Source organism: Phoca vitulina, unplaced genomic scaffold, assembly GCF_004348235.1.
Source record: "Phoca vitulina isolate PV1807 unplaced genomic scaffold, GSC_HSeal_1.0 scaffold30, whole genome shotgun sequence".
NCBI classification, from domain to species: domain Eukaryota; kingdom Metazoa; phylum Chordata; class Mammalia; order Carnivora; family Phocidae; genus Phoca; species Phoca vitulina.
Genome location: NW_022589733.1, coordinates 7,889,763 through 7,905,539, shown reverse-complemented (window position 1 = coordinate 7,905,539; position 15,777 = coordinate 7,889,763).

Below are 15,777 nucleotides of genomic sequence, written 5' to 3'. Positions count from 1 at the left end.
CCAAATATTACTGCTTTTTTGGCTAAGTTTATATTTAATTCATCAATGCATTTGCATTAGACTGCTGTATAAGGGCTATAAGCTAGTTTCATATTTGTACTTTGTAGGGGACACTTGTTGACCTTTTTCGCCACCAAGGCCTCCTTCCATATAGAGAAGCTGAAACCAGGGATTTGCTTTCCCAGCTTCCCTTGCAGCTAGAGAACAATCACATGACCTGGGCCCACCAATCAGATGCACCCTCACCAGACTTCGATCAGAAGCTTAGGATGGGAAAAAGGAGAAAGGGTATAGAGAACCCTTTCAGAGGTGGTTGGCAGCTAGGGTGGCGAAGGGGGGTTTCTGCTGAAACAGCTTTAGCATCTAAGCCAGGACAGGACCCAAATGGGTCTACGTAGGGCGAGTTCTGCCTTTGTTTGGATGTTGTGGGGTCTTGTTCCTTGTTCTCTGGTCCTCAGGGAGTGTCTAGAAACCACTCTACGTCTTTTCATTAATACGTTTTCTCTTTTTCTTGGCCACCGCTGTTTTCTGTTGTTTGCGTCATACATCTGAATATTGAAGTGATATTAAAAGAAAAATAATCTGTGTCAGTCGTCAGCCTCCACAAGAAGCATCCCCTCCCCCAAAAGGATTGGGTACATAATCTAAATCTGATCGTTGCTAACCCAGTGAGCCTCTTATTTTAAAATGACAAGACGGAGGATGTGAAAGGAGAAGGGAAGTGCCAGGGTCCCGCAGTGGGTGAGCAAGAGCCCAGAGCAGGACCCAGATTTCTTGCCTTCAGGCTCCAAGTGCCTTCCAATGAAGCAGCCCAGCTGGGGCACGCTGGCCTTCTCTGGGGCTGTGGCAGGTGGGGGGGACATGAAGCATGAACAGGAGCTGATAAAGGAACCTGCACTTCTAGTTATAGCTGTCTGCAGCCCCTCTGAGCATCCAGGCAAGGGGCACCCCAGGACTCATCACTAAGGGCTGCTGGCCACGGACCTGAATGCAAGGGGGGGTGGGGTGTGGCAAACAGCCCGGGGCCCCCCGGAGCCACCAGACAATCGCCCCACAGTCCACAGCCCTCCTGTAAACAAGCTGTTGTGCCTGAAAGAACATGATAATAGCAGGTCCTGCCATCCTGCCCTCTCTCTGTGTCGGGGAAGGTCTGCAATTACCGTCTTAACCGACTCTGATATGGTTCACAAAGGGTATACATTTCCCAAAGCTGTATACAATTTCTGCAAACTCTCTCCTCCTCTCTCTCGTCTTCTAGGGCTGGGGGCTCAGGCTCCCTCCCTCCAGCCACACCCCTCGGACTTCTGTGAGGCCAATAGTGAGGCATACACAAGAGAACATAACAGCAGAGCCTTCCTTCCTCACCCATAATACATCGCGGCACCAAACGAGTTGGGTTGGAGCTGGGGGAGGTGTGGTGAGGAAGAGTCCCCATCGGATGTCCCTGCCTGACCTTCACTGCACCTGGACCTTCTATGTCAAAGAGCCGGGCCTTTTGGCAAAGTACGGCTCTCATAAACTACCTGCTGAACAACCTTTATCTTGGAGAATACCGAAGGATCTTCTACACACAAAGCCAAGTTAGATGCCTGCAAAGGCGTCTAAAAAGTGTATCTGCCCCAGGCATGAGCCAAGGGACAGGGGGTGGGGTGAGTGGTCTGGACAGGCTTGACCCGAGTCTCTGAAAAGTGGTTCTTGGCACCCACCACTCACCGTACGCCCCTCAGGCCCAGAAACTGGTGTTGGGGAGGTGCCACCAAATAAGGAGAGGGGCTGGGAAGTGCAAAGAGCAGGAGCCAAGGAAACTTCGGGGCTGGAGAGAAAGCCATCAAGAGTGCCTGAATCCAACCTCATCTTCACTTAATCTCTGTGTGCTTTTGCTCCTCACCTGCAATATGGGGGTGATAATTCTACCAATCAGGACAAGCTAGGTTATCCTGCAATGACTAACCACCCCCAAAAGCTCGGCTTCCAACAACCCAGGCTTATTTCCCACTCAGGTGATAGCTCTGTTGTGGGTTAGTTGGGAGTTTCTGCACATTGCAGTCGGAGCAGGGACCAACTCAAACGTTGCTGGTGAATGGACTAGAGGGAGAAAGACTGATGGAGGTCTTGAGCCAGCAATCCCTATAAACAACATGTGTCTCTTTTGTTCATGTTCATGGGCCAAAACTAGTGTCCCGATCCATCCAACCACAGGGAGCCAGAAAACAGAGTCTTACCATGTGTCCAAAATACCCAGTGAACAGCAGTAATGCTTACCACAATAATCACAGAATGGACTTCTAAGGATATTGAGGAAAGGAAATGACCTAAATTTGCAATAAGTCCTATATGAGATATGAGTATAGGCTGTTTGTATTGTGATGATGATGGTGGTGGTGGTGGTGGTACTTATTAGTAAGAATATTAAAATAGGACCCGAATAGGGGCGCCTGGGTGGCTCAGTTGGTTAAGCATCTGTCTTCAGCTCAGGTCATGATTTTGGGGCCCTGGAATCCAGCCCCAAGTCAGGCTCCCTGCTCAGCGGTAGTGGTGGTGGTGGTGGGGGGGTCTGCTTCTCCCTCGCCCTCTGCCCCCCCATTCATTCTCTCTCCCTCTCTCAAATAAATAAATAAAATGTTAAAAAAAAATAGGGCCCAAGTAAACTATCAATGAAGGTAATCACTGTTCTAAACTGCTATTAAAATGATATTAGAAAATTTGATGTGATGTCAAGAAGGGCTAAATCCTGGCTCTGCCACGAATTTACTCTGTGATCTTCGGAAAGATGCCGTCCACCTCTGATCTTCTGATTTCTCTTTTGTACAATAAGGATCTTGGGTTGATTACCCGACAATGAACTTGGGGTTAGTAGAATGTAAATCAAAGGAGTCAAGGGGTTGGCTTTGGCTCACCCCACTAGCTGGGGTGGCATGCGTCCCTTGGTGCTGAGCTCAGGAAAATCCTTGACTTCAGAGCTGTCTGTGTCAGGCTTATGAATCTCAATCCCTAAATTATGGGTGACAGTGGCTTCTTAAAGAGGAAATGAATTGTTGCAACACAATCCAGCCATGTTGTATCGATATGATTAGCTAGTTATCCATGGAGTGCAGTAATTTGCTTTGATTTTTAAGTATCCGTTAGCAGCCAAGTCCTAATGAGGCGGCTCTAAATTGATTAGATACTCCAAGATACAGCACAGTTCACAGATTGTTTCAGAAAACTGTCAAGATCCCGAGACTGGCATTTCATTGGATTTAATGATTGCCGGAGAAGGTGTGCATCCCAGCCAGATACAATCACATTTGTCAGCATGATCCTTTTAAGCACAATTCAATTAAAGTGTTATTCTCTAATTTTATTAGAACCAGAGCCCAGAGCTAATGCAAGCTCCTGATATTGCGTCAGGAGGGGAGTGTGCACAATTTAATTTCCCTAATTGGAGTTTAGTGATCTAACATGCTTTTCATATCTTAATTCTTGGGATAATCTCCAGTTTTTGCACCTGCTACAATTCCTTTAATGGAAATGAAGAATCAGATGCAGCGGTTATCCCTGGCATGGAATCACCGGGTCACACCTGCCTCACTGAGGGGAATTTGCACATCTGGATCTTTTGCTTTGACCTTATCCTTTCCCACTCATCTTGGTCTTGACTTTGATAAGGAGCATCTCTAGCCTGCATATGATCAGCATCTCCAACTAGGCTGCCAGTCTCAGAATGAGGCTGTGGGAAGAGCATGGGCTGCTTGGGAATCTCAGCCCCGTCATGCAGCCATCCATCCCCTTGATCGATACTTAACGGGTGCCTACTGCATGTGGCTCTGTATTAGGGGTTGAGGATCTACGCATGAGCAAATCAGACATGGTCTCTGACATCAGGGAATTCAGAGCCTGCTGGGGAGAGGGTCATAAAATAGTAATCCCTTGAATGACAAAACAATGGCCCTTGTGATAAAAGATGGGAAGGGACAGAACAATGTAAAAGAGACCCTGTCCTACTCTAGGCTTGGTCATAGGGAGGGCCTCTGAGGATTTAACCCAAGACTCTAAAGAGTTCCCATGGTCTTGGATGAGGGCCAAGGGAAGTGCTTTGAAGGCCTCATGCAGGGCCCTCCTCCTGGCCGCAAGTGCCAATCCCCTGCCCCAGAGAAGTCCATCCTCCAGGTCTTGGGCAGTACCCCAATGCAGGAAGAAGCTTGGGACATTTGTGGAGCCAAGAGTGGGCCATTTAGCTTAAATGAGGTAGAAGGTGCCAAGAAATTATGTTAGAGAGGTAGGTGGGGGCCAGATCCCCTATAGAACCTTATAGGTCTCAGTTTATATCTTTTGTCCCCATGCCCCAGTGTGGATGGTAAATTATAAGGCCACCCACTTACCAGTCAAGGTGGGGAGGAGTATTTTATTACTGACATTGTCTAGAAATGCTAGTGCTTGTCGATGATAAGAAGAAATATAGCTCAAATGTATGGAGGTCTATGTGTTTGGCCATTCTTTGCATTATCATTGGTTTCTTTGGATGCCCATAGGAGGGCACTGTGATTGTGTCCTTGCTAGAGATGGGAAAACAGGCTCAGGGAGGTAAGTACCTTGTGCAAGGTCATCAGCTAGTAAATAACAGAGCAGTCTGGCTGAGCCTTAACCACCTGATCTGCCTGACATCATACCCTACCCCCAACCCTGAAGTGCAGGGCCTGGGAAAAAGGGAGGGTCCAGAGCTTCATCCAGGCCAAGATGGATGTCTAGAGCCCTGTGGACCCCACCTATCCCCTCCTCAGCTCTAGACTGGGCTAAGCCAGTTTGGCTCAGCATTCAATGGCAGGATCTCCAGGACCTCCCTCATTCCTGACACGGTCACTCCTGGGACCTGGCCTGGCCACACTGGCTGGTGCTGGTCTCAGTGAAGAAATAACACTATCACAGTGGTCACAGCTACATGACAGGCAAGGAGGCTTCTCACTGGTCAGAAATGGATTCCCATTGCACTTAGAGCCAAACCTCAAGTTCTTTCTATGGTCCAGAGGGCTCTGGAAAATCTGGCCCCTGCTCTATCTCCAGCCCTGTCTCCTAACACTCTCCCTCTTCTGTGCTCTGACCACTCTGGCCTTCTTTTTGCTCCTCCCTTTCTTCTCAGTACCTTTGAATTGATTGAACCCTCCATCTAGAACATTCTCCATCTAGAATATTCTCCCCACAAATCCTTTTTCAAATCTGAGCTCAGATGTCACCTCTCACACAGGCTTTTCCTGATCAGCCAATCAAAACTATCCCTCTGTTCTTGGTACTATCCATCTATTCTATTTTTCTTATAGCACCTATCACTCAAAGTGTATCTGACATATGTATTTATTTGCTTATTTATTATCTCTCTCCCCTGACTAGAATGTAGTTCCATTAGGGCAGTCCTAGTCTGTCTTATTTTATCCAGCACCTACTACAGTGTCTGGTGCACAGTAGATGATTAATAAATATTTGTTGAGTGGATGGATGGGTGGACAGATGGATAGGTGGATGGATGGATGGATGGATGAATAAGTGGATAGGTGGGTGGATGAATGGATGGAAGATGGATGGATGGATGATGGATGGATGGATGATGAATGGAAAGATGAGTGAACATATTCATGGAAGTCACAGGAATAGCAACTGTAGAACCATAGACCATCAGGCCAAGAATAATTTTCAGAAAGAAGGTCTAAGCCTCTCATCTTCCAGAAAAATAAGCTGAAATCCTGAGACCAGAATAGACTCATCCAAGCCCAGACATCTGGATTATAGTGTCTTTGATTCTGGAACCGCCCCCCCCCCCCCGAAAATCCTGAGCTGCTGAGTAGCTAGAGGATAAAGTGGAAAGAGCACTGGATTGGAACTCAAGTATTTTGCCAAATGGACTCTAATCCCCATTCACATATCTAGCCTCATATTCCTTGATCAACTTGGTTTTATCCCACATGACCACCCCCCAACCGTGGCCGCTTGGCTAAAAGAGATCAGCAATCCAAAACCAGCAAATCCATTGAGGAGTCAGCAACCCTGCCTAAACACATGAGCTAACCAATCCTAGGTCCTTCCCGAGGATCTAACCCAGGAAATATCAGGAGAAGAAGAGTAGCAGAACACCGAGTCATGATAAAGAGAGAGCAGAGTTGCAGACTAGGACCCACAAACTTGTTTTATTCAGCCTTCAGAATAAAAGCTTAAAACTTAAGTTAGCTGCTAACCTATAAAACTCAGACATCATCTAGAAATCCAGCTACCTACCTTTGCTTGAGAGATAAGATCAAGCAAGCCTAGGTCCGCCTGCAGGAATTCAACAGAGGGAATTTAATGCAGGTACTTAGCTACAAAATTGTTAGAAGAGCTAAAAAAAAAAAAAAATCAATGAGGAAAAGGTGAGGCAATCCTGAGACTAGGAACTGGGACAAAAGGGACAGACGGAGGAGGGGATGTTACAACAGCTCGGGCATAGACACAACTGGCAGAGTCTAGAACCATGGAGGGCCTGCCCTGCAAAAGCGAGGATTGTGGAGAGAGGGGCCAGCCAGCAGGAGGAATCACAGACCAAGAACACCTGCTGCCAGAGACACTATCCACAATAGAGAGAGGGGGAGAAATACCCCAGCTTGTCCCTTCTTCTCGTCCCCCAGTCTCCCACCAGCAACTCCTATTGGCCGAACCTAGCTGGAAGCCAGTGGTTAAAGGATCATGGGAAATGTAGTTTACAGGGATGCACCCTGCGATGTAGCACACAGCAGGAAAGGGAAGGGGGACCCGACTGAGAGCAAACAGGTGAATGACCAACCACCCTTCAGATGTCTCAGATGGTATCCGCTTGCCACCTGGCCCGCTACACCCATTATGTTAGCTGCCTGGATCCATGAACAAGTGCATTTGTGACCCACAATCCTGAGAGAGGACCCAGAAGCCAAGCAAGGCCATGGGCAAGTTGATGTTTTAAGACAGAAAACTCTGAGGAAAGCAGGTGTAAGAGTAGAAGAACAAAGTACTTCCTGGGAGGCTGAAGAAGCCGACTCTCAGCGAGGCTTCAAGGGTGGTAGAGTCATATAGACAGGGAACCCATGCGCTGCTGACTTAGGGCTGGAGCCCCTCTTCGATTCCTACCCTTCCAGAAGCTGGTGGCCCTTCTTTCTCAGGTTCTTGCCCATGTGCCCTCTACGACATGAGGTCCCTTGAGTGAGGCTGTTTCTTGCCACCAATAGAACCCAAATGGAACAGGCAACTTTGAGCTCTGGAGTGCTTTCCCCAATCTCAGGGCATCTGCCTCCTGATTATCTTATTTGAGTTTTGTGATAATGTGGGAGGTGGGCCAACAGTCATTCCCATTCAACAGATGAGAAAACTGAGGTCAAGAAGAGGGAGTTTGTCCAAGATCACAGAGGGTGTTGCAGGCCTAGCCAGGACCTGCTCCTCCAGGGCCCAATTCTAGGAGTTTCGGCTCCTCATCACCTTGTCCAGAATGTCCCTGACATGGGTGCCCCTCCTAAGAATTCAACTCCCCTTCTGCTTCCAAAGGTAGTAGCTGCTAGCCTGAGCCTATCAGAATGATTTGGATTTTGGTTAAAAACTAAGAACTTCTGCCTCAAGCCACCTAAGAAAAAGAGCGAAGAGAGGAGAAGAAAGCCTTCAGAGATAGAAGGCAGGAGAGAAGCATTTTCTGGAAGTAACCAGGAATAACCAACACTTGCCCAAGTATTGCTCTGTGCCAAGCACTTTACTTAAATTAACTCATTTCATCCCCCCAATCACCCTATGAGGTTGGTGGGGTGCAGAGGCGGCAGTGTTATAAGCAGATGAAGTATCTGAGGCACAGAGAGGTTAAGTAACTTGTCCAAGGTCACACAGCTAATACGGCATCGAGCTGGGATTTGAACTCACAAGGCCTGGCTTTAGAATCTTTGCTCTTACCATGCGTTAGCTCATGTCCACTTCCCAACACTCCTGTACCCAGGTATTCTCGGGACCTGCAGAGCAGAGATAGCAAAACTGAGATGCAAGGAGGCAACGTGATCGGCCCAAGGTTTAAGACTTGTTAGCGGCAAGTCAACAGGCTTGTTCTGTTTGGGTCCAGGCCAGACTGCACCTCCCGTGCCTCACATCTGTATGACCAGGTTGAGACATGAGATGGTAGATACTGATGACAGCGAACACTGAATGTGCACTTGTAACGTGTCAGCTACTGTTCTAAGTGCTTTGCAAGTATTAACACATGGAATCCTTGTATGAGCCCTATGAGGAAGGTAGGACTTACTGCCATTACAAGTGAGGGAACCAAGGCCCAGAGAGGTTAGGTAGATTGCCCAGGATCACACAGCTCGGAAGTGGTGCCGTCTGGTCCAGAGTCCTTCTGCTTCTCTGTCTTATCTCCTAGACAAAAGCTCCCTTTAGGCCCGTGGGGCACTAAACACTGAGAATGGCATCTAGGGATGGGGGAAGGTATCTAGGGGAACACTGGCCTCCCCCACTCGGAACTGCGCCAGATGAATAGCTCGCGGAGCCCAAACCAAGGGTCAAGGGGCACTTCCAGCTGGGACAGTGAGGGCCCAAAAATGAGATGCTCTTGTCTGAATCTCTCCCCCCCACCAACCCCAGCAGGGGCTGGGTTCACTAATGGAAACCCACAGGTTATGCCCAGTGAAAGATGTTGCTGATGGGGAAGGTGGGCACCTTGCTTTGCACAGGGGTGAGCTCACTGTCAGAAACTATTAGGGGTCAAGTTTGTCTGTGAGCCAGGCTGGGGGCCGAGGCAGGGGAGTGGGAAGATGAGAGGAGGCTATTAAAGCAGAAAGAGAAGCAGACAGAAGAGGGGGGAGGAGGCAGGAGTAAGACGGGGAGAGAGAAGGGAGGAAGAGAAGAGAGACATATTGAAGCAATTGAGGTAAAAGCAAAAGGGGAGAGAATAATTGTGAGCAAGCGCTTCTTCATGTCCCCTCCCCCCATGTCTTTCATCCCATCCCTCTTTTCCTCCTCCCCCTTCCCCTGCCCCAAGTTGGTGACAGTCATCCTATAAATAACAAACAGAATGAGACTGGCCTTCTGGAAGATGATTGAGGGAAATGATTAAATAATTGTTTTCGTAAGCACTGGCCAAATAAAATGATTCTCTCCAGCTTTTTCTTCCCAGGAGGGGGGGCTGGGGTGGTGGGGGAAGGGCAGAGGAACCGGGTCACAGGAGAACCGGGTCACACGTCTGCTGGTGGAATTACCTCTCAGGCTCTCTCATGGGTGCTGAAGATTCATTTCATCTCATCATCATGCCTGACTGTCCTGGCCAGGTAAGTGCTCACGACAGTGAAAAATGATCTGTGGCTCCAGAAAGGGCACCGGAGAAATAAAGGCAGGCCTCCAGCCTTCTTTCTCTCTGAGTGGGAGCCAAGAAGCCAGCACCCAGGGTGACTCAGAGCCTGGGAGAGTCCCCTGAGACCCCCCCAAATTCCACAGCCCTTTGCTCCACGGTTTTAGGGCAGGAACCTCTGTTACTCTTCAGGCCCCCCGGGAGAGAGAGGTTCACCCCTAATTATGCCCCTGCTCCCACATTGCTGAGCAGGGGGAAGCAAGGCTTACAATGCTCCCTGAGTTTCATTTGATCAGATAGAAAAGCTTGTCCCCGCAAAAGAGTAACTTTAATAACATACTTTCCTCCATGACTCTAAATCCTAAATTCAGAGCTTCTGGTTAGAACTCCCAGCTACAGGTGACCAGCTCCCTCGAAAGTCTCTGCAGATCATAACGGGTGGGATTGCTTGTTGTTTTTGTATTTGAAAGCAACCTTGCTCACACCATGCTGCTGGCGCTTACCTGGGTTATGGCTCGCTCCTTCCTCCCTCCCTCCCTCCCTCCCTCCCTCCCTCCCTCCCTCCCTTATTTCAACAAGTATTTACTGCCCACCTGCTCTGGTGCCAAACACGTTCCAAGCTCTGAGAATATAACAGTGAAGAAGACAAAGGAGGGGCGCCTGGGTGGCTCAGTCGGTTAAGCCTCCGACTCTTGGTTTTGGCTCAGGTCATGATCTCAGGGTCATGAGATGGAGCCCCGAGCCCCGTGTGGGACTCTGGGCTCAGGGCAGAGTCTGCTTGAGATTCTTTCCCCCTCCCTCTCCCCCTGCCCCTGCCCCAATTCCTGCTCCCTCTCTTTCTTCCTCAAATAATTTTTTTAAAAATAGAAGACAAACAAGGTCCCTGCCTTCATGTAATTTACATTCTATAAGAAATTACAGGCATAAATAAACCCACAAACAATATTATAAATAGTGTTAAGTGCTATTTTTTTTTAAAAACGAGGGTCATGCCTGGGGGGGGCGGGCAGGGCACTACGAGGTGGGGCAGTAGGGAAGGCGTCTCTGAGGGGGTCCGTGAGCAAGCACAAGAGTGGTGGGAGGTGAGGTCGGTTGGGAAGACGTGGGGCGGGTTCATGTGGGACCGACTGAACTCTGGGCGAGATGGGGGTCATCTGGCTTCCGCGTGGGAAGCAGCCATGGAGGCAAGGGCCCAGGTGAGGGGTGCACCAGGTGGAGGTAGTGGAGATATGAACTTGGGGGGGATCCTGGCTGTGTTTGGAAGGTAGAGCTGGCCGGACTAGCTTAGACATTGGAGAAGGAGTGGGATTATCTTTGGATGATGACTGGGTGAGCGCCGGGGGAAGGGAAGGCAGCTACCCCCCGGGGGTGCCCACGAGGAAGCCCTCGCCCCCTAGCTAAGCGGGCGGGCGCCTCCACCATGGGGGTGGGGCGGCGGTCGGGGGGACGCCGAGACAACACCTTGACCTTCCTCCCAGAGCTCTCTGGTGGCCAGTGGAGAAGGCACTCCTCACAGAACATTTACTCTTGCCACCCCTGGTGGGGGCCTCTCTGCAAAGTGTTATAACCCCCTTTTTGCACAGGGAAAAAAAAAATATGCCTCGATTTCTATTGATCCATCCTGAATCAATGCTTTTAAAAAATCTCACGCACATTTGGCTTAAGAGCCAAAGCATACCTTTTATGTTTTGACATGGTGTCATCGATCGGAGGCACGCGTGTGTGTGCCCCACCTGCCGGAGCCCCCCTGCCCACCCCGGCGGCTGGCCTGGTCGCAGTGCGTTCTTAATGGCCTTGCCCCCGCCTGCACCTTCCATGCCTCCCCTGGCCCTCAGCACGGGGCCCTTTCTCAGGTTTTTTGAAAGGATCGATAAGGTGCTGGGGCCCCCCGCTGCTGCCTGTCACTCACACTCCGCCATACCATAAATTATGTATCTGCCTCTCTCTCTGGCTCTGGCTAATTTCTATTGCATTCGTCCATGGCCCTGCGATGGTGGACTCTTCTCAGCCTCAGAAGCAGGGCTGCAGTTGAACTTCAGTGAGGACGCCGGTCAGGGCAGCGGGCTTAGGAAGAGGGGCGGTAATGGGTAATGGGTAATGGGAGGGGAGGGGGGCAGCGGCTGGAGGTGGGAATGGAGGGGGGCAGTGGGCTGGGGCTCAGGGGAGCTGAGCTGTTTCCGCGGTGGTCCTGGGACATTATCGGGGGTCAGGGGGCTATCAGGACCCATCTTCCTCACCTAGGATGAAGGAACATATTTCTGGGGGAGAAGGAAGAGACTGAAGGCGGCATAAAATGGGTCTTCTGCCCTGGCTTTTATGCCAAATAACGGTTATGGAGCACTGACTAGGTACTGTCTCAGGCCATCTTCACAACAGCCTGGGGACAATCTCAATCCCTATTTACAAGATGAGCAAACTGAGGTCAGTTGCCCAAGATCACACAGCTGGAAGTGAGATTTAAACCCAGGCCTATCCAGCTCCAAAGACTGTGCTCTTAGTCACTCTGCCCTGCTCCTCTTGAGATTCCCAAGGCCCCTTCCTGTTCTCTTCCTCTCTGATTCTCTTAGAATCTGTTCCCATGGGCTTTGCCCTCTTGCTTCCCTTGCCCTCGGGGCCTTCCCCAGCTACACTCCCGTCAGGCCTCTCTTCCCAGCACCTTCTCCCTCTATCCTCAATCTCCATAACCACCATGCCCAATGGATTGGTATGTTTTCCCCACCTAAGCAAATTCTTGCAATGAAACATAGACAAAGATTTGAGCCAGAAATCCAAGTTATAATGTCTGCCTTGCAAGCTCTACCTCGAGCAAATCCTTTCCTCCATTTTGACCTCGTTTTTCTCATCTGTGAAATGAGTATAAGGTAATGCATGTTTTATGTACCGCATAGTGGACATAGGGAGGAGGGAGAGAAATGGGCTAATTCTTTAAGATCAAAGTAGGTAACCAGTGAAGAAAGATTTTTGAAGCTTTAAAACATCATACACAGGAAACCGATTGCTACAAATCTTTGTGCAAACACAGAGGTGGTTTTTTTTTAAGATTTATTTATTTATTTTAGAAAGAGCATGAGCAGGAGGGGCAAAGGGAGAGCAAGAGAGAATCTCAAACAGACTCATGCTGAGCGTAGAGCCCAAATCGAGGCTCAATCTCGCAACCCTGAGATCAGGGCCTGAGCCAAAACCACGAGTCAGACTCTTAACTGACTGAGCCACCCAGGCGCCCTGTAAACACAGACTGTTCTACTCCGCACTCCAGGGGATAAGATTCTAACTGATGCTCTGGGTGACACCGAAGGGGAAACTGGGAAGATAATCTAGCTCTGCTAGGTGATAGTGACCTCTATCTACAGGTTTTGGGGTTCCACTAAGGCCTGGGGCTGGTCTTTGGACAACGTGTTTCCAGATTGGGAGCAATCACAGTCTCCCCGATCCCCATTCCACTGATGTGAGTGTATCTCTAATGGACAGAGCCCCCAGACCTATGAAGCTCAGAGCTGAGAATATCCACTCGTGTCTCCCGGAGAGGAGGGGTCTCCAGCCCTGAGCTGAGAACCAAACAGTGAGACCCATTCATTTGATATGCATTCATATGTGCACTCATTTTATGAGTAAGTCAGTATCTGCAAAGCACTCAGCACAGTGCCTGGCATACAGTAGGTGCTGTATAAGTGCACATCTTCATCATTCATTCATCATTTTACTCACTCACTAGTCAATCACAGCACTGGTTTGCGCAACACCAGGGGGTGACACTCGGATGTATCAGGGGCCCTGCTCATGCCCTTTCTGAAGCCAGACAGTGGGCTTCACAGATGAACAAGAGAGAGCCCCCCACCCAAGGATCTCAGTCTGTTGCAGAGGAGATGAAGGTGTCTATAAACATCAGTAATTCCAGCATAAGGTAGAAAGCAAGAAATAGCCCTTACAAGATAAAAATAGAAAGTAGAGGAAGAAGAACCCAGACAAGGGGCGGGTAGGGATCTCAGTTGCCTTCAGGGCTCAGACTGTTAAAGTCAATCAGGGACGCATCAGAGGTAGAAAATCTAGGAGCGCCTGCCCCACCTGCAGGGGGCAGCAGTGACCCATCTCCAGACAATGGCTTTTGTTCAGGAGGAGTGGGGCCAGGATGGCCAGGTCTTCTGACTTTTTTTAGAGAAGCTGAAAATCCAAATTTTGTTGCAGTATTTTCCGATTTTTACAAATACAATGCAGGGGCGCCTGGGTGGCTCAGTCAGTTAAGCGTCTGCCTTCGGCTCAGGTCATGACCTCGGGGTCCTAGGATGGAGTCCCCGCATCGGGCTCCTGGCTCACTGGGGAGTCTGCTTCTCCCTCTGCCCCTCCCCTCGCTCATGCTCTCTCTCTCAAATAAATAAACTCTTAAAAAAAAAAAATGTAATGCAAATCAAACCAAAGGGCCACTGACTTACAAGTCTGGTTTGAGCTTTATAAGAAGAAATCAACTCCTTCCCAGGGAAGGCGTCCTGGTGGTGTTTGAGCCTGACCTTGAGGACGTGGTAAGACTGACATGTGAGGTGGGAAGACAGGATTAATAGGGACCTTTGAGAGAATCTAGTTCATCGATCTCATTTCTCAGATTAGAAAAGAGAGGCCCAGGGGACTGGTTCCATTTGGTTGCTAGTCAACAGGGAATGTGAGAACAGGGAAGACTTCTGAAGAGTAGGTGGGAGACAAATCGTAGAGGGCCTTGAACACCAGGCTAAGGAACCCGGATCCCAATAAGCATGTACGCCTGAGACCATGGCTTCGGAGCCCTTACTATGTGCCGGGCCCCATGTACCGTCTCATTTAATCTCCCCAGCATTAATTACTGTCACCCCCATTTTGCAGCTGAGCAAACTGAGGCTCAGCGTGTTTAAGAAACGTGCCAAGTTCACGCAGGTGGCCAGTGGCTGAGCCGCTGCTCTGACCCACGCCTTTCGGCCCCCGGCCTCTGTGTCCCTGCCCACCCTGTTAAACTTCGAGAGAGGAGGAGAGCACTGGATTTCCACAAGACGTTCCACTACCTCCCATAGTTTTAAACCCTCTCACTCATTTACTCCCAGGGCCCTGTTTTGTTTTATTGACTTGAAGATTAGGTTTCCACATTTCTGGAGAACTCTCTCCCCTCCCCTTTTTAAACACAGCTGTCTTTGAGGGTGGGGAGGAGGAGTGTTTTAAACAGGAGTTGTTCAACTAATTGCCAATTATCTCTGAATAGGGTATGGTTTCCAACAGCTGTAAGGGATTTTGGTCCCCATCCATTGCCTACTGTTGCTGGTACTTGGAGTGTGTTGAGATATTCTTGGCCTCTTGCTTCAAAGACACGAACCAGTGCGTCATCCCCACCCCCCTCCATTCCTGCACACTGTCTCAGCCCTGTTTTGTACTGACTGGCTGGCTTAGGAGGCACAGACTGTTTCTGAGTATACGAAGATGGGCAAAGACTCTCTCGCTTTCTCTCTCTCAGGGTGAATGGCTTGGTACTTATGGGGGCAGAATTCCCCCCGTCCCCCGGGTCTTCGTACCTGTGCTGTCATTTCCTGGACTGTTCTAGCATCTCCCTAAATGTGCAGAGGGTTCTTGCTCAAAGAGGACACCGGACTTTACCTTCTTCATACCCAATCCAGGAGAAAGCTCAAAAAAAAAAAACAAAAAACAAAAACAAAAACCAAAACCAAAACCAAAAAACCCTCTAATACAAAATGCCAGAAGACCCCAATGCAGATGGGTGATGTTAATTGTCCCTTCTGGCTCTGTCTGCTGGATTCCTGGGAACAGGCCGAGGGGCAAACCTTTGTAAATGTTAATCTCCTTATGCTTAAGATATCACACTGTCTTTGATGTTCCCAAACATGTTGACTCCTATCTAGGTTGAGGGTGTGTGGCCCAGACAGGCCAAATGCTTGTTTTGTCTTTCGTCTTTCTCCAGGAGAGTTCAGTGATAATATGTTCACCTCCAGCTGAAATATGAACAAGTTCCTCTTCAAAGCCAGGTTGGGGTGGGGGGGGTGGGCAAGATGCAGTGACCCTTGGGGCCGCTACACCCTCACCCCCCAGAACCCAAACTCCATCTGAGTCATTTTCTCACCCAGGACCCATTGGATTCAAGAGGATGACCCTGTCCATTATAAACTCCTCCCGCCAATAAAGAAAGGAGAAGAAAAGGATAGATTTTTAAAAAATCCATTCATTTTGGTATAGTGAGGGTCACACTAGTCACAGCAACTAATAAAACCAAAAGTGTATAATGGCTCAAATACAATAGAGGTTTATTGATTCCTGATGTCGAGTCCAAAATGGATGCTCCTGATTAGAGGTGGCTTTCCTCCAAAAGATGATTTAGGAATCCACAGGTTCATCGTCTTGAGGTTCTTTGATTTTCAAGCATGGTTTCCAAGGTGGTTGTGTTCATCTGCAACAGGCTGGGGAGGGAGTAAGGGAGGGTGGGGAAGGCCCACCCACTTCTTCAGAGAGAGTGCCCG